At 39.1% G+C, this 18,899-nt stretch overlaps 1 protein-coding gene across 2 annotated transcripts in view; it reads left to right on the plus strand.

The window, feature by feature from the left end:
* Window positions 1-8,333: 8,333 nt before the first annotated feature.
* The window catches only part of LOC143706793 (inactive rhomboid protein 2-like), a 195,295-nt gene continuing 184,729 nt past the window's right edge, over window positions 8,334-18,899 (plus strand). Inside the window, exons 1-2 of one of the 2 annotated variants that reach the window (XM_077199097.1) lie at window positions 8,334-8,703; window positions 13,972-14,036. The gene's annotated coding sequence lies outside the window, so the exon portion shown is untranslated. The remainder of the gene's footprint in view (window positions 8,704-13,971; window positions 14,037-18,899) is intronic. The other variant, XM_077199098.1, reaches the window with a different exon arrangement.

Consider the following 18,899-nt stretch of genomic DNA (forward strand, 5'->3'; position numbering starts at 1 on the left):
TGTAAATTGTGAAGTATTTTTAATTAATGAATTTAGGTAGTGGAATTTTCATTTCTAATTACAATTAGAATATTTACGTTAAATTAATTATAAACACATACATCGAGAGCATATGGTAAACTCTGAAGCTCGTGTATGCCTTGTGCTAAAACAAATCTCATCTCAAATCTTGCTTTGGAACAGCATGATGCTTAGTAAAGTATGACAGAATATTCATTTTTGGGTGAACTATCCTTTTAAGGGTAATACATAGTGCACAGCTTTGGGTCTACAGTAAAATGTATGGTCTTTCTCCACCTTTCTAAAGATAGCACACTGATTCTTGAGATAAGAGACAAAACATGTCCTACACGTAAAAGTCCTCTTTATGTTAAAAATAGAATTTTAAAAATAAGTTAATGAAAGAAATCCATTAAAATAAAAATCCTTAAAATGTTACATCTAAAGGAAATCTGGATACTCAGGATATTTGTTGCTTTTATTTTTAAATAATTTTGTTAGTATTATTTTAAATACATGCTCTAAACTTGGAAAATACATGTAATTTAACCTGTCCTCACTCAGCATGAGGTAACAATCTAAAACTGCTAAACAAAGTGTTTAGGAAGTGCAACAAATTCAAAAATATACATTTAAATTGAAAGGCACATATCTGTTTTATATCAAACAATACAAAAAGTAAATCTTGAATTATAATTTCCATAAAAAAGTAAAAGAAAAAATCTACGTTAAGATTTTTTTAATAAATCTGAATAAATCAGGCAATGTCATGGCAATCTTTAACTCTGAGGACCCCTTTCCTATTTCCTTTATTTATATCTAATTTTGTTTTTACATTTTATACAAACAATGTTAAAGTCTCTGCAGTCACAGCTTTAATATGTCAACTCCGTCATCACAGTGTAACAGTTTTTGTAAATAATTGTGGGACAAATCTTGGCAGTTTTTTATGTTTATTAAGGCAGCTACAACTTGGGAAAAAAACAAAATTGCTCCATTGTACAACACGTGGTTAAGGTGGAAAAATATTCTGTTTTGTCAAATAATTGAAAGCAGCCTTTTATTAAATACTTTTTGCAATCTCCTTTTGCCAAGATAACAGCTTTGAGTTTTCTCCTATAACATCTGATGAGTTTGGAGAACACCTGACAATAGATCAGAGACCATTCATAGAGAATCTCTCCAGATACTTCAGATTCCCAGATCCATGTTGGTGCATTTTCTCTTCAGTTCACTCCACTCATCAGGTCAGGGAACTGGGACGGTCATTGGCAGAAGCTTAATTTTGTGCTCTGTATAATTTTTTTGTTGATTTTGATGTTGTTTTTGATCGTTGTCCTGATGGAAGATCCAACCATGGCCCATTATAAGATTTCTAGCAGAAGCCGTCAGGTTTTGATTTTTTATCTGTTGATATTTGCACAATGCCATGTATCTGAACAAGATGTAGTTCAGCAGAAAAATATGCCCACAACATTAAAGATCCAACGGTATAATTAAATTGTACACATGGGGTACTTTTTTATCCTTGTGTGCATCTAGCGTGTTTGCTGCCAAAAAGCTATTTTTTTAGTTTCATCTGACCACAGAACCCTGTAACGTTTGAAGTTCCAGTCGTGTGACAACTGAATTTGCTGCAGTTTGTTTTTGGATGAGTGAGGAGGATTTTTCTTGAAACCCTGCCAAACAATATGTGGGGATGTAGGGGTTGTTTGATTTTTTTTCTTCTGACCCCAAGACTCAACTAATCTCTGCAATTCAATTCTCCATCTGTGATCCTTTGGCCACTTAAACTTTCCTCCTCACATTGCATTAAGACAATATAGACACACGTCCTCTTCCTGGCAGATTAGTAACATCTTTAGTTGATTGGAACTCCTTAATTAGCCTATTTACCCATTGTGATGGATGAATAAGGGAATTTGGCCTTTGTGTTTCCTCATATTTAAACTCCTGTGAAACAAGAAGTCATAGCTAAACAATTTCATGTTCCTAGTAACCCTGGTGTGCTAAAAAAAGGTAAATATTAATGGGAATATACTTCAGAGATATTTTACTCGTAAAAAGTTAGTAGGGGTGCCAATAATTGTGGCCATCGTGTTTAGGAGAGAAACATTTATTTCATAATGTGACCCCCCCCCCCCCCCCCCCCCCATTTTCAATTCTTTTACTTCAATGAAATATTAGATTTTTGCATTTTTTTAATGAAAGATCAGAAGGATAAACAATGCAGATTTATTTTTTACACCCATTTTTGATCATATTTACCAGGGGTCCCATTAATTCTGACCACAACTGTATATATTTAGCCTGATTTACATGCCTTATATACATGCCATCTTTACATGTACTGTGAAATGAAATCATAATTGATGCTGCTTATTGTTTTTATGGAATGTTGCAGTTCTTATTATAAATAATTAATTTGTACACATCTTTTTTTCTACTTTATTTACAACCTGTCACTCACATGAGATCACAACAACATGTCCGACGGCATTTCCCACTGCTTAAAGAGATAGTTCACCAAAAATGATAATTCTGTCAGTATTTACTCACCCTCATGTTGTTCCAACCCTGTAAGACCTTCGTTCATCTTCGGAACACGAATTAAGATATTTTTGATTAAATCTGAGAGCTGGATCACTCCTCCATGCTTCTAAGGGATTGACACTTGTTCCCCGAAAAGTTATTAAAGACATTGTTAAAATAGTCCAAGTGACTACAGTGGCTCAATCTTAAGTTTATCAAGCGACGAGAATACTTTTTGTGCGCAAAAACAAAACAAAAATAACAACTTTATTTCAACTATTCATTTCCTTCTCTGTGGGCCTCTAGTCAGTTAACGTAGTGTGATTGCGTAGAGCTACGTCACACGTAGGCTCACTATTGGCCGACGCTGGTCATGTGTGTGATACGTGTGACGTATAACAACAGAAGCTTATGCTATTACACTAGTGAACTGACTCGAGGCACACAGAAAGTATTCTCGTCGCTTGATAAACTTAAGATTGAGCCACTGTAGTCACTTGGACTATTTTAACGATGTCTTTAATAACTTTTCGGGGCTGGCAAGTTTCAATCCCTTAGAAGCCTATGGAGGAGTGATCAAGCTCTTAGATTTAATCAAAAATATCTTAATTCATGTTTCGAAGATGAACGAAGGTCTTACGGGGTTGGAACAACATGAGGGTGAGTAATTACTGACAATATTTCATTTTTGGGTGAACTATGCGTTTAAGTCATGCATGTCAGGCACAAATAAAATGTACGTAATTTATGTGGTTTAAAGACAGGCTACAGATCCTTTGGATTCACATTGGGAACATTCCTGTTGCTGCTACAGGGTGGGACATAATAATGCTTACCATTACACTCAACTTTACATACGCTTCTTGCATTCTGTGAGCTACTGGAGACTCATGAGATGTTCTGTATCCCTAAAAGGAGAAAAACAAACCACTGGAAGGATTGTTGTATTAAATTAAATATTAGTTTAAAAATTAGTTAGTTGTCTTAATTTGTTTTCTTGTCAATAAGTTGTTGTATCCTTCAGTTGGACCTTTATTTTCATTTATTGTGTAATATTCAAACATCAACTGAACTACATGATATTGTGTCTGATTTTCCTAAGAACATTGGCTATAATTTAGGAACTGTTATGTGACAATGTTTGGTGAAAGTGCAGCCAGAACAGCGCTCAAGGAATTACCTCTTGTGACGCAGGAGGAACTATGCCGGAAGACATCTCAAAGAGCCCAGAACCTCCACACTCCAGAGGACCTTGGTGAGACGCAGGAGGAGCCGAGCCCGGAGTCACCCCACAGCGCTCAGAACCTCCTGGTTCCGGAAGCACAAGAACCAGGCATTCCATAACACCAACGGCGGGTTAAGTGGCCTCCAGCCAGCAAAAGGAGTGAGTTGCAGCAATTTGATAATGATGTGGAAGGTATCCTGGAAGATACAATGAAGGGAATGGCAGACAGGAAACTCCAAACAATGACGACCATGATAACCAACATCGCCACCGAAAGGTTTGGCTTGGCGGAGAAGCACGCTGCTACAAACCAGTACTCCAAGAATCGCAGGGCAGAGAAGATTGCTGAGCTGAGACAGGAACTCCGACTCCTGAAGAGGCACTTCAAGGGGGCAACCGAGGATATGAAGTCAGGGCTGGCATAACTACGGGGCATCCCATGAAGAGCCTTGGGGAAACCTTTGACTGCTCTCTAAAGGATGCCACTTCCATCAGGGCAACAAATGAACAACTGGAGAGCCTGCTGACTATAGTTGACAAGTCAGGCCTACCGGGGAAATTCAAAGCTTGGGTATACCAACATGGAATCCTACGAAGGTTATTGTGGCCATTGTTGGTGTACGAATTTCCAATTTACACTGTGGAAGGATTTGAGAGGAGGGTGAGCAATTACCTGCGACGGTGGTTGGGCTTGCCACGAAGTCTGAGCAGTATTGCCCTTTACGGCAAAAAGAACAAGCTAACGCTACTGATCAACAGCCTTAGCGAGGAGTTCATGGTTACCAGAGCAAGGGAGGTGCTTCAGTACAGGGATTCCAAGGACCTAAGAGTATCTCAAGCTGGCATTGAGGTCAGGACTGGCAGAAAGTGGAGGGCACATGAGGCGGTGGACCAGGCAGAATCACGACTGCGTCATAAGGAACTATTGGGTCCTATGGCTATTGGCCGTGCAGGACTGGGAAGTATTCCAACAACCCATTACAACAAACTGAAAGAGAAGGAAAGGCGGGACCTGGTCCAAAAAGAAGTGAGGGCTGGGATCGAGGAGCAGCGTGCAAGCCGGAATGAGGCAATGGGTGCATGGACTAGATGGGAAGAGGCCATGGAGAGAAAGATTTCATGGGCAGAGCTGTGGAGGGCTGAGCCCTATCGCATCAAATTTCTCATTCAGTCTGTCTATGACACCCTGCCCAGTCCATCCAATCTCTTTTGTTCGGGCAAGGTTGAGACTCCGGCATGTAACTTGTGCCAGGGAAGAGGATCGCTGGAACACATCCTCAGCAGTTGTCCTAAAGCACTTGGGGAAGGCCGCTACCGCTGGCGCCATGACCAAGTGCTGAAGGTGGTTGCTGAGTCCATCATTACTGCCATCAATCAGAGCAAGCGTTTACAACAACCGAGGCACAGAATTTCATTCTTAAGAGCAGGAGAACCCCCGCCTTCCCGACCAACAGTTCAGACAGGCCTGCTGGGAACAGCGAATGATTGGCAGCTACGGGTGAACCTGGCAAAGCAACTCAAGTTCCCCTGAGACATCGTGGAGACCAGCCTTAGGCCTGACATGGTTCTGTTCTCAGTAACATCGAAGCAGGTTATCTTGTTGGAGCTAACAGTGCCCTGGGAGAAGAGGATGGAGGAAGCGAGTGAAAGGAAAAGGGAGAAATATGCGGAGTTGGTGGAGGAGAGTCGGAGACGGTGGTTGCGTGTACAGTGCTTGCCCATCGAGGTTGGGGGAAGGGGTTTTGCAGGAAAGTCACTCTGCAGGGCCTACAGCCTCCTGGGAATCACAGGAGCATACAAGAGAAGAGCCATTGGTGCAGCTTCAGAGGCTGCGGAAAAAGCCTCACGATGGCTGTGGATCAGGAGGGACAAACAGTGGGCGAACGCTTCTTGGACACAGGCCGGGAACTGATCACTCCCGGTCGGGTCGCCTGGGTGAGGGGGTCTGAAGTTGAAAGACCCGAAACCCCCTATGACCCCAGGTACTATCACTGATGATGTGTCCAAGAGTGCATCACAAGGTGTATGTAACAATCAATTTCACTTAGCTCCATTACTGAACACCAGTATTACATAATTGAAGACTTTACAATGTTGTTGGATGAATCAAATTAAAATAGCATGTTTTTAATGCATCTGATGGAGTTGACACAAATAAAGTTATGAACAGAAAAACCTGTTCCAGGGTCCATTAGCTGAGACTTTTGTCTACAAACATATCAGTTTATAATTAATGTATTATCAAATAATAAAAACTAACTTCTAAAACATATTTTGTCCCCTTATCTAAAGAATCAGCGAGCAGCGTTTTTGAGGGTCTTCGCTTTTGTAATCATTTGCCACTGGGTTGTCTGAATCAGTGGCTCCCCGGTTACATGCTGTAGCATTTTTAAGCAAGATTATGAAGTGCCTTTTAAGTAAGTAGCAAGATTTTGAATTCAGCTCTATACTTTACTGGAAGCCAGTGCAATTGCTGAAGAATTGGAGAAATGTGCTCAGTATAAGGTGTTCTAGAGAGAAAACGAGCTGCAGAATCCTGAACCAACTGAAGCTTATGTAGCACTTTGGAGGGAATACCAGTGAGAAGAGCATTACAGTAGTCTATATGTGAAGTGACTAGTGCATGAATAAGAACTGCAGTATTATTATTTGAAAGAAAGGGACGGAGACGGTTAATATTACGCAAGTGGAGGTATGCAATCCGTGTGATATTATTAATTTGAGCTTCAAAGGATAGTGTGCCACCCATGATGACACCCAAACTTTTAACCTGTGATGAAGGACAGATTGCAGTATTGCCAATGTACAAACAAAAACAGTTAGATTTAGACACAACAGATCTAGTGCCAACAAGCAGAGTTTTGTTGCCATTTAGCCTACCTTCAAGAAGTTAGCTCAAAGTCTATCTTTAATTTCAGCTAAACAGCTGGACAAAGACGATGGAGGAAAAGAACCATTGGGTTTGGCAGACAGGTAAAGTTGGGTGTCATCCGCATAACAGTGAAAATTAATACCATATTTCCTCAAAATATAACCAAGAGGGAGCATATAAATAATGAAAAGAAGCGGGCCCAAAACAAAACCCTGGGGAGCACCAGTGGTGACTGTAGATATTCTTGATCTGAAACCTTTTAATTGAATACGCTGACTGCATCCTGATAGATATGACCTAAATGTCAGGTCAAATGAACGGACTCCAGTATTAAGGATTATCTTTTTCTCTGATATCTTGGTGATTGGCTCTGAGAAGCCTACAGCTACAGGTCACTTGACATCACAAGCTTTTTTTTAAAGGCCCAACTCTCTTTAATAGGGTCATATAGAAGCTGAACAGAACATCTGGAAAGGCATTTAGATTAAATAAAAGCCAGTGGAAAAAGTTAAAAAATCCATATTTGAGGGTGATTTACAGGAAAACTAATATTTATGTTGATGTTACAGTGAATTACACACTGTATAAATTTAAAAATATTGCTTATTACTTACAAAGCACAAAATGGTTTAGCTCCCCTGTACTTGAGTGAACTCTTAACGCATTATAGTCCTTCACGTGCAATCTCAATATACTGGCCAGTTGATAATACCTAGAATATCAAAATCGACTGCTGGCGGTAGATCCTTTTCCTATAGAGCACCAAAACTTTGGAACAATCTTCCTAACATTGTCCGGGAAGCAGACACAGTCTGTCAGTTCAAATCTAGACTAAAAACACATCTCTTTGGCTTAGCATACACGTAACCCATTATAGACTTCTATTATTCAATGTTGGGCTGCATAGTTTAGATCAGCCGGAATCAGGAACACTTCCCATAAATCCTGATGTACTTTGTACATCATAAGAAGGATAGCGTCTACGCTAATAATAGTGTCTCTGTTTATCCTGAGGTTTACCGCTGTCCGCCGGATCCAGGCCGGATCCGGCTCTGATGAAGGACCTGCGCCTGGACACGACGACAACGCAGTCCTGGAGTGTCAACTAGTCTCTTCCTTGTGAAGGCACCCTTCCCTTTACCTTTGTACTGATAAAACGTTGTCGGGATAATTCCGATTCATGTGGCTACGCGGAAGAGATAAAAAATTCTCAGTGCCACCAGGCACTGTTTTATGCAAATGAGCGGCCGGATCGCATTAAAGAATTTTCTGTTAGAACGGTGTCGTGTTAGTGGCCCCTAAGTTAATAACTAATGATCGTTGGGACGGAAGTGAATCAATCAAAACTAACTTTAGCTGGACATTAACTTTATTCTAGAGCTGCTGTAAAGCCAAAACAGTCTCTGTTACTTTAATTTCCTATTATCACTGTAAAGCTGCTTTGAAACAGTCCATATTGTTAAAAGCGCTATATAAATGAAGGTGACTTGACTTGACATGACTTTAGTTTATGTTGTTCAGCAAAGAGTGCAATACTCTAATATAGCTATAAAATAAGTAGAGTATTGAATGAATACTTTAATCAATATTTCAAATATTGTCTAGTAGGCATCTCACTGGAATTTGTAACATATTATTTTTTAGTTCTTGATGATCTCTAAAGTCAACTATTTAATAAAAAATAAAAATAAGAGGTGTGTAAGCTGGCCTGTGATCCAGGGGCGTAGATGAGCAGAGAACTCTCCCATTTCCCATTCGACGTCATGTAGTAAGCGCTGCAGGAAGGGAGGAGAAAAATGAAGCCGGGCTTTCTCGTAACACTCTTTCTCTTTCTTGAACATAATTTAAGCATACTAGCAACTTACTACACATACAACGTTTAGATACTTTTTTAAACTTCTTTTAAATGAGTCCCGAACGATTCGGATTTCCCTGCTGAATCAGTAATGTGTTAATGAAAGAAAAGCGAAACGCGTGGAGTGCTGGAGCCCACTGCACAGAAGAGAAAGAGTCACTAGTGTCTTAAAGTCAATGGACCGCTTCTGGAGGACGTGTGCACTCATTTATCTGTTAGGTGAGGCAATACTAATGGACCCTGCTACTGTTATGAAGTTGTGTTCAGTTTTTAAACCAGCGTTTCATTAGATATAGTCACGCGCGTTTGAGTTGAAACGTAGAACAAGTTTAGAGATACAGACCTGTGGGGTTGTCATGGGTTCAGCCACTTAACAGTTAGCCTAGTCTCCCTATTGTTGTTTGTTATCCGATACTATTTGCGACGGGGCAATGCATCTGTTTTATAAATGTATGCTTAAAAAAACCCTCACTACTTCTTGAAAGTTGAATGACTTTTTTTTCTTTTGTATGTGTGAATTTTTCAATGTTGAGGAAGCGGTTGTGAAATCGAATCAAAGCGGTTTCAGATAATGCAACGTGACAACAGTGGCGCCTGCTACTTATTAGTGTTAAAAGTAAAGACAATGTAACATTAGGCTGCATGAGTGCCACACCATGAACAATGAGGTCTCTAATCGACGCAAAGATACAGTAAAATATGCCCACGTGTTGCATAGTAACGCCCATAGACCAGTGGATCTCAACCTTTTTGTCTTCAAGGCCCACCAATACAACAATATTTGAAGTGCCCATTCCTCCCCACTCACAATGTCTACCTTATTTAGAGCTTGGCATAATTTGAAATATGTATATCCTTTAGCAAAATAACCAAATAATGAGACATATCTTGATTGGTTGTTATTTTAGCTTATTTGAATGTTTACTTTGTCCTATTTTAAATAAATTATAGTCATCCTAATGCCCCCCTGTGCCTCGGCCCCCTATAGATTAGTAACTGCTCCAAACTATAGTTGCAGGGCTATTTTCACAAACTTGAATAGTCAGGAAAGTTCTGTTAGACCACAAACACCAGCTGAAGAGAAAAATTAGGAACATTACTTGATGTTCTTAGATTAAATCAACTGGCCCTAACCTTAAAATACATGTAGAAAATTACAAATTATAATTCTGTAATTTTAGTTTGATTCTCTTGTCCTCTTGATGTCACTATGTGGCTTGTTTGACAATGCTTTTAACTGGTTTTTACTTGTAAATCAAATATGTGAAACAGATTTAGGCTGTCTCACCATGTCATGGCATGTCTGCTAAAAAACAAGGATTTAGTCCATCCTCCTAATATCTTCTTCAAATGTCTGATCATATGAGGCTTATCATTGGGTACATCATGCTCAGAATCATCACCTCCAAACATTCTGGCTTTTCAAAGACAATATTTTCTTTATGTTCTCTATAGTTATACCGTTACTTTAATAATTTAGCCTAAGTATAGCTGAGGAATGTGTATCTGGTTTTCTTTTTGGCAAGTTCAGACTTGTTCCATTGAACAGTGAGATACAGTGAATGACTTTGTTTGGGAAGTTGAATTGAGCAGACTTTTGCCACCTTTGCCAATTTGTTATTGTTTTGTTGATTGAAAATATCAATATAGCAAATGTTCTAATATATAGTGTTTAGCTAGCCTGGCATACCAGACACACATCAAGATGTTAAGTCTGGGATCTCTCCATTGGCATGCCTCAATCCGAGGGGCGGGATAAACTGTTGTCTTTCAAATTCCCTCTGCACACAATAGGATAGCGCTACAACCAACCAGAGCCATGAAGAAGGTGACGTAGTCAGAGCGACGGAGTCAGAGTCAGAGCAAGCCGTTCTTTGTTCTTGTTTCAAAGAAAAGTTTAACTTAAAATCCTCCAGAGTCGCGGCCAAAGCCAAATTAAAAGACCACTGTTCGCCAGCAGCAGCAGCCATTCTTTGTTTTCAAGTAGCAGTGAACTGTCGCAACTCTGTCCTCATTATTTTAAGCCTGCCCGCCGACTCTATACACGATCTGATTGGCCTGACCAGTTTTTGGTTTTTCCAGCTCGAAAGTCAACGGAGAGTTGCTAGACCACAGTGGCTGCAAAATAATTTTTGCTGCCGCTAGGATCCGTCTAGATTTCTAGGCTAGTGTTTAGCCATATGGGGTGTCGTTTGTAAAGCGCCTCATGCTGAAAATAACAGCAACATTTTGTCACATTTAGCTTCAAACAATGTTTAAAAAACTGGTATGAATTTTTGACGGTCACTTTTTAGCACATTTACAACAATATTTGTCTACTTAGATATATTTTAAATAGTTAAATCTAAATATTAAATGTTACACCCACTGATCTATATAGATCAGTGGTTACACTTAAATGTTAAACCTAAATGGTAAATCTAAATGTTAAATCTAAATGTTAAATCTGAATCTAAATCTAAATATTAAATCTAAATGTTAAATATAAAACTAAATGTTAAATATAAATGTTAAATCTAAATCTAAATGTTGAATCTAAATGTTTCGGGTGAAACTAAATATTTAACTAAAATGCAAATTCAAAATGCCGGTAACCGGAAGTGCCAAAATAAAAGCTCGATGGACTCTTGGACATGGATTATCAAAGTGAGCCCCCTTTGTGGCTGGCTATTATGGCTACAGGTCATAAGTCCAGCACCTTTCATAAAAGTGACACTAAAAACTCAAAGTAGCCTACTCTTCAAATACAGTTTCTCCAAACGTGTTTATTATTTTAGGTAGTTATTATCATGATAATCCATGTCCAAGAGTCCATTTCCCCGGATGAGATGTTTTTTATTCGTTATTTGACACCATAAACACACACTGACCTCCTCAAGCTTTTATTTTGACACTTCCTGTTACCGGCATTTTGAATTTGCATATTAGTTAAATATTTAGTTTCACCCGAAACATTTAGATCCAACATTTTAGATTTAGATTTAACATTTAAATTTAACATTTAGATTTAGATTTAACATTCAGATTTAGATTTAGATTTAACATTTAGATTTAACATTTCGATTTAACTTTTCGATTTAACATTTCGATTTAACATTTAGATTTAGCATTTAGATTTAACATTTAACATTTAGGTGTAACATTTAATATTTAGATTTAACTATTTAAAATATCTCTTGACAAATATTGTTGTAAATGTGCTAAAAAGTGACGGTCAAAAATTCATACCAGTTTTTTAATCATCGTTTGAAGCTAAATGTGACCAAATGTTGTTGTTATTATCAGCGTGAGCCGCTTTACAAACGGCACCCCAGACCCCATATAGCCAGACATTGAGTAATATAAAAAAAATCTTATGTTTTGTCTATGCAATGAGAGTCAGTGTCCAATGTTGTTTTGGACTCATTGACTTTCATTGTATATACCAAAACATTCTTTGAAATTTCTTCTGTTGAACACAACAGAAGAACAATTGAACTATAGGTTTGGAACAATGAATGACTTCTATCATTTGTCATTTGTCATAAGCAGTTAAAAAGAGAAACAAAAACGAAATGGATAGTTATTTATAAATTTCAAGCTCAAAAACACCTTAAAAGGTCATTCCACCGGTGGAGACATGAATATGTATTGAAAGTGGGTCATATATGTAGTAGAATAGTATCATAAATTTCTAATTTGGGACCTTCTTGGCCGATAAAAGGCAGAAAAGGCAATGAACCTGCCACGTTAGCGTGTTAACAAAATGAAAATAAACTTACTTTACAGAAAGACGACCATTTGACCCTGTAGGCTTTGGCTGACGTTGCCAGTTGACCTTAGGTATTCTAAAGTAGGTCTCCAGGACGCGCTATCCATATGGGGTGCGAAACTCGGGTGAGCAACAACACACACGTCCGTGTCATCCTCCGATTCCGTAGCACCGCTGGAATTCTCGGCAGCAGACAGACTCTTGTTCTGTGTCCATTGGCGCACAGTGAGAGCACAGGCATCACCAATCTGCCCCAGCTCGAGCCATTGCGGGCTCCTCGTCCGCGGCAGGCAGATCGTCTGCATCGGCTGTGGTGGCAGCAGCTTCAGCCGCCTCCGGTTCCTCCATAGCCCTCAGCTGCTCGTCGCTATACTGTGGCTCATAAAGGTAGCCACGAACATCCGTTTCTACCATAACTTTGTCAAAATCCGGATCCTCTATAATGCATCCGCCTGTGTATTCAGTACTTTCGTCCATATTTTCAAAAAGTTTCTCCCGGTGAAATCAGACGCACTGGCACTGATCTGATAGGTCTGTTAGCGCATTAGGTCCAACCCCCTATGGGCGGGTTTGAAAGGGTGGGAACTAGTGCTTGTAGTCTTCACAGAAATCCCCCCATTTTACACTTCCTCCTACAATGACGTAAAATGATGATTTTTGCGTCATTGTAGGAGGAAGTGAAAAAGGTAAATAGAGGATTTCTCTCGTCTCAGGGGAAAATAAAAGTGTTGCACGACCATTCAATAGTATGACTGGATTTCTAACAATGGAAATCTTAATGCAAATGGGTGGAGTGACCCTTTAAAGGTATCATATAAATAGTTCATTTGACTAGTGCGCTATGATCTTTTTGTGATAGCTTTGTGTAAGTATTGTACACCAGCCACATGGTCCACTTCTATAGTGTTTTTTTGCAATTGATGTTTAAAGCAACTATCTACAAAATTAGCATGTCGTCTACCTACCTTCATGTTCCCACTTTTTGGATGGAAAACTGTCCAGCCAATAGCTTGTTTACCAGGACTATGCATAAATGGGATATGCATGGTATAGACTATTTGCAACCACTGACAAGGTTTGTTCATTAAACATCTGGGAAGGATTCTCTGCTGCTGGCCTTTAATAGTACTTATTGAAAAGATCCTCATTATGGGGCTTTTAGTCATCACATCTTTACAGTATCTTGCAACAAAAGGAAGCTGACATTTGAGCAACACACGTTACTTAACAATGAAGGCAAGATAAATGCATCGTGGATAAATGCAAGTATGTGGCCTCAAAACCACCACATGTTACTGATATGAACCTAGATTGAAATCTTAATATTTTATGTGACATTTCTTTTTATTATACTCTCTTACAGATTTGCCAGGTAGGGTGCCTCCATATAGCCATCAAATTCCAAAGCTCCATTTCAAACTATACAGTAAATTAAGATTATATGCTTGTTCGTTTTGTGGTGATTGAGTTGATACTGGCTTCTGTGCATTAAAATACATGTTTGTTGTGTGAACAGATGAGAAGATGCATTAAACCTAATCGATTTTAAACAGATTGTCTATTATCAAGCACTGTTCATATCTTTGTTTAAAATTTTGAATGAGGAAAATGCAAAAAAAAAAAAAAAAAAGGATTTTGTCATCAGAAATGATATTTTCAGTTTGAACTCTTTTCAGCATTTCTTGTGAAAGAGGGGACTGATATGGTCATTACTACTTCTTTTGTATGTTTTGCAGAAAGACTGCTCTGAAGGTGAGTTAGTGAGCTACTGTTCCGGCAAACAGTGGTTCCGTCTGACATAGTAAGTGTGATGTTTTTTAATGTTATGCTCTGGTGCTCACACACTAACTTGCAGGTTTGCTCTTGTGTGAAATACAGTTTTATCCCCCTCTACCCTCAATATTTCTGTCGACCCTTTTCACATTTCTGGGGTTTTCATAAAGTTATTATAGATGGGTAAACTTCTATAGAGATGAATTTTGTACTTTTCATTGAGTACTCACTGATAATGTAATTTTAATAGAGTGTAATTTTATTGCATGTAAGCCATAAATAATCTTTTAGCAATGGATTAAAGCTTAAAGCAATCTGTAGTTGTGAAATAATCAGTTCTGTACAGAGGAAGTGAAAACTGAGCTTTTCCCCATAATTAGAGGATAAGGTTGACCAAAGACGTTCATCAATCTTCTTATGCTTTTCTGCTTCTTTCTGGCCCCCAGTTGCTGGTTATGTAGTTTCATGTAGTATTTGTAGTATACAACAACTTTGTTAATGACATATTTAAACTCGCATTAGATATGTGTCTCACTTGTGTATGCGTGGTGCAAGAAAATCATAGGGAAGGAAGTAAGAGCCTTGACTCATTCATGTTGCCAGATCTTGCTAGAAAAAAACAGCAAACAAGACCAAGCCCATAATAAACCTAAATAGATCTAAATTTCTTTATATTGAAAATAAGACCACAATATCACGACCTACAATTGGCCCTTTTATTAACTCCATAAACTGGGTCAGTTTATGAGCCAAGCCCGTACAAACATACCAAAAACACTTATAATAAGTGTAACACTGCAAGAGAGTGCTCTGCAAAGTAGCGTTCCAAGCATTAAAAAAAAATTCTGTTGGCGCTGGTTTGGTTAAAATTGTCAAACATTGTGAGCCATTGGTTGCTGCAATATTGCTTTGGCCAAAAATAGAGAATACCAAAAACGCGAGATGCCTGGATTTTGATATTACCACGGTGTAAATTTTATTACCAAAACTTATCATACACTGATTACTAGTACTGATAATTACTAATAATTCAAGTGTGCAAATAAGTGAAAATAATAAAATATACCATATAGTATATAAAAATGAGGAAAAACAAAATAAATGTTTCTTAACAAATATAAACATTCAATATAAAAAAAGATGACACATGGGGGAAAATGTGTTTACATTTTAAGAAGAACGTTATAACTGTACTACTATCATTTGAAACCGCAGCAGGGAAGATGTATGACATTGGCATTAATTTGTGTTTTAAACCTTTCCTGTTTAGACTATAATAAATTACAATAATCAGGTGACGATTTCGTCAGTTCAAAATAACAATATAAATGTAGGCTGGAGCCGGGATCTTTATGGTTCTGGAATGTTGATTTGTGTGGAATTGTATTTGAACGAATCACCTGGAAGATTCATATGTGTTTGGTTTGCCCTCAATTCCTACAGATATTATGCTTTGGAATGTAGTAAAGTAAAAGTAAAGGTTTTACAAAATAAAAATACTCTGATAAAGTACAGATACTTGATAAATGTACTTACAGTAACTAAGTAAAATAATTAAGATTTCCATTACAAGAGTAGATGTTAAAACTTTGTGCTGATTTGTACTCGACTTTCGCCAAGATAAGCACCAACTAAGACATAGCTATACAGTAACCCATGCTTCTCCATCCATTTACGCCTCTTTCGATCTGGTGATGTGAATCTCCTTCTGTCTGGTGTTAATGGCTGCAGGGTATTTGGCGCATCAGCACACACAACGGCTGCAACCACAGTGCGGTCTCCCCAGTGTATCAGCATGACAACCATCTGGATTGAGCTGAGTAGGGGACATCTCTAGGGTCTTCAAGTGGGCACCTTCCGTCCTCAGTGTTTCGTCGACTAGCCCGCGACACCTCATGAGGGCTCGACAGTGACTAGGGCGTCCCAGAGTCACCCCCCTCCGTCCCCCACTCAACTCAGCCCAGCTTACTGACCTTTACACCCTGCTGCTGAGGTTGCTCCTTCCCCGTAGTTCACATGTGACCTAACCACAATCTCTCACAATCTCCGCAACCCGACCATACACGCCAACCCGTTTGACTAAGCCCCACTGCAGTTGTTAAAGCAGGTCAGTTGCAACGGTTCCGTATGGCATACTACCGCAAAACACAATATCTGTCCAAACACCAATCCGCATTCACGCAAAATACACAGGACGTAATAACTGTAACTACTATGCAAACTATACAACTAAACCAACAGACTCTTTGAGTTTTTCAAGAAATCTTTGAAACCGTAGCGTGGCGGCCTGAACACTGCCAGCCAGAATCTTTCCGTCTCAACCACAGCCAGTTGCTGCTCCTCTCTGCTGCTTCAGATAAGTTCTTTACCGTGCGACGCAACTCTTGGCCACTGCATCCGACATCTCTAAGGAACCGGGTTGTAGAGTGTGCCACAAATCCTCGATAACCCACTTCCACTGGATAAACCCGGACTCTCCATCCTCGCTGCTTCAGTGGCCAGCTGAGCATAACGCAGTTTCTTCCTCTCATATGCCTCATCTACAGCATCCTTCCATGGCACTATTAACTCTATCAGTTGAACAATGCGTGCTGATCCAGACCACAAAACAATATCTGGTCGGAGGTTAGTGGTTGCAATCTCAGGTGGAAATATAAGCCGCTGATCAAGATCAGCCAGCATTTTCCAGTCCCTAGCAGCTTCAGTTGTCCTGGGCGAGAATTGGTTTTAACACCTTTTCTTGGTGGTTGCTCGCCTGGGCGGAGGAATATTGTCTTCTGTGTGTAATGTTTTGCTAGAACAGGTGGCAACTTATTGGTCATGTTACGCTTGTCTTCCAATGCTAAAGCCAAACATCGCAGTACTTGGTCATGGCGCCAAGTAAACCGACCTTGGCTAAGAGCCACCTTACATCCTGTCAAAATGTACCTTAATGTGGCAGGTGATGAACACAAAGGACAAGAGGGATCCTCTCCTACCCAGAGGTTTAGGTTCTGGGGTGATGGGAGAACATCATATGTTGACCTGATAAGGAAACTGATCCTACTCTCTTCCATTGACAAAAGGTCTTGCCAGCCCATCCTGCGTTGTTCCACACTCTCCCATCTCATCCACTCTCCCTGCTTGGCCTGGGAAATGGCCTGGGCCTTTATACACCTCATCCTCTCCTCCTGCTTTCGCACCTCGTTGACTACCAGCTTCCTCCTTTGAGCTGGGGCTGCCTTGTGCCATTTAGGAGGAGCTAAACTAAGCCCAAAACCCCCTCTTCCATGCTGTACCTGTCCCACGATATCACCAATTTGAAGGGCAGGGCAGCCTTTGCCTCTTCCACTTAATCCTACTGTCCACCACTGACTGTGGGAACCTGGGGTGGAATACAGTATACAGTACAGCAGAATGGAGTATAACCGTGAGCAGTGACAACATTTCTTCTCTTGTATAACAGGTTATGTGATGGTAATATATAAGCAATACTTTCTTCAATGTTCCTTTATTAAAATCCCCAGTCACAATAAACCAATAAAGTCCAGGGGCCTGTTATTTGCATTTGGATTACTCTGTTATCTGGATTTTACTGTTGACAATTTGACATGATCCAGGATTGTTAGTCTCTTCGAAGGTCATCCCGGACCTTCGACGTTGCTGTCATAGCAACAGGTCCGTAAACTCAAACCTGCTCGGGAGCAGGCTTATTTAATGTAAACAGGATTAGATTGCATCTTTTTAAGCGAAGGTGATACTTAAAGTCTGTCCCAGGCACTGCTACTTCCGTACAAGAGTACTCTATTGAAAGCAGGGACAATAATCATTTTAAATAATAATAATACTTAAAAAAATTATTTGAAAATAAGATTATAATGTTGATTAGTCTATCATAATATAAACACTGCCAGTATTACTTATTGAGAGATTTATTTGTGAGGGAATAATTACCTAATAATTTATTGTTTTTTTAAAGACTATTTATTTAGTTTTACAAATTTGATGCACAGTTAGTCTATGCCATGCATTAATTTAAATGGTGACATTATTATGGGAGTGACTTGATGCAGTGCAGGAGATTCAAATAAAAAATGCTGTCTGCTGCGCCATTAGAAACATATTCTTGACTGAAGAAACTTTAATTAATGCTGTCACGTAAAAAATATGCTTCACAGGTAAAATTAAATGAATTGCTAATTAACAACATTGTAATGAAAATGTACAGCCTGAACAAATACTACAAATCGTGAAATAATTTGAAATCTTGTAACAAACATTACACATTTAATTGATCTATTATAACTTTTATGCCATTTTGGCCGCTTGGCTGTTTCCATTGTTACAGCCGGCTCTTTGGCTGCAACAAGAAGGGAGACCAGACACGTCAATTCTAAAAGGATTAGTTCACCTCAAAATGAAAATTTCCTAATAATTTATTCACCCCAATGCCATCCAAGATATCCATGTCTTTCTTTCCTCAGTGGAAGAGAAATTAAGTTTTTTGAGGAAAACATTTCTGGATTTTTCTTCGAATAATAATCGACTTCAATGACAACAAGCGTTTTGAAGTCCAAATCAATGCAGTTTCAAAGGTCTTTGAAGTGCTTCAATGGACTGTGCACGATCGCAGCTGAGGAGGGAGAGTCTTATCTCGTGAAACGATAGGTCATTTTCAAAAAAAAAAAAATTATATATACTTTTTAACTACAATTGTTCGGATTGAGCTGATCTGCAACGCGCCGGGAACTACGTCATCACGTTGAAACGTTTTGTGGTGAACTAATCCTTTAACCAAAACATTTAATGCAAGAACAAACATAAATATAATATAAACAAAGAAACGTGTCTGGTGCCAAGCAGGATGAACAGTTTCAGCTACATTTAACTCTCTGTCCAACAAGTGTCAGGT

This window comes from Siphateles boraxobius, unplaced genomic scaffold (genome assembly GCF_051911475.1).
Source record: "Siphateles boraxobius isolate OS27281-9 unplaced genomic scaffold, OSU_SipBor_1 41, whole genome shotgun sequence".
In the NCBI taxonomy this organism is placed as follows: Eukaryota; Metazoa; Chordata; class Actinopteri; order Cypriniformes; family Leuciscidae; genus Siphateles; species Siphateles boraxobius.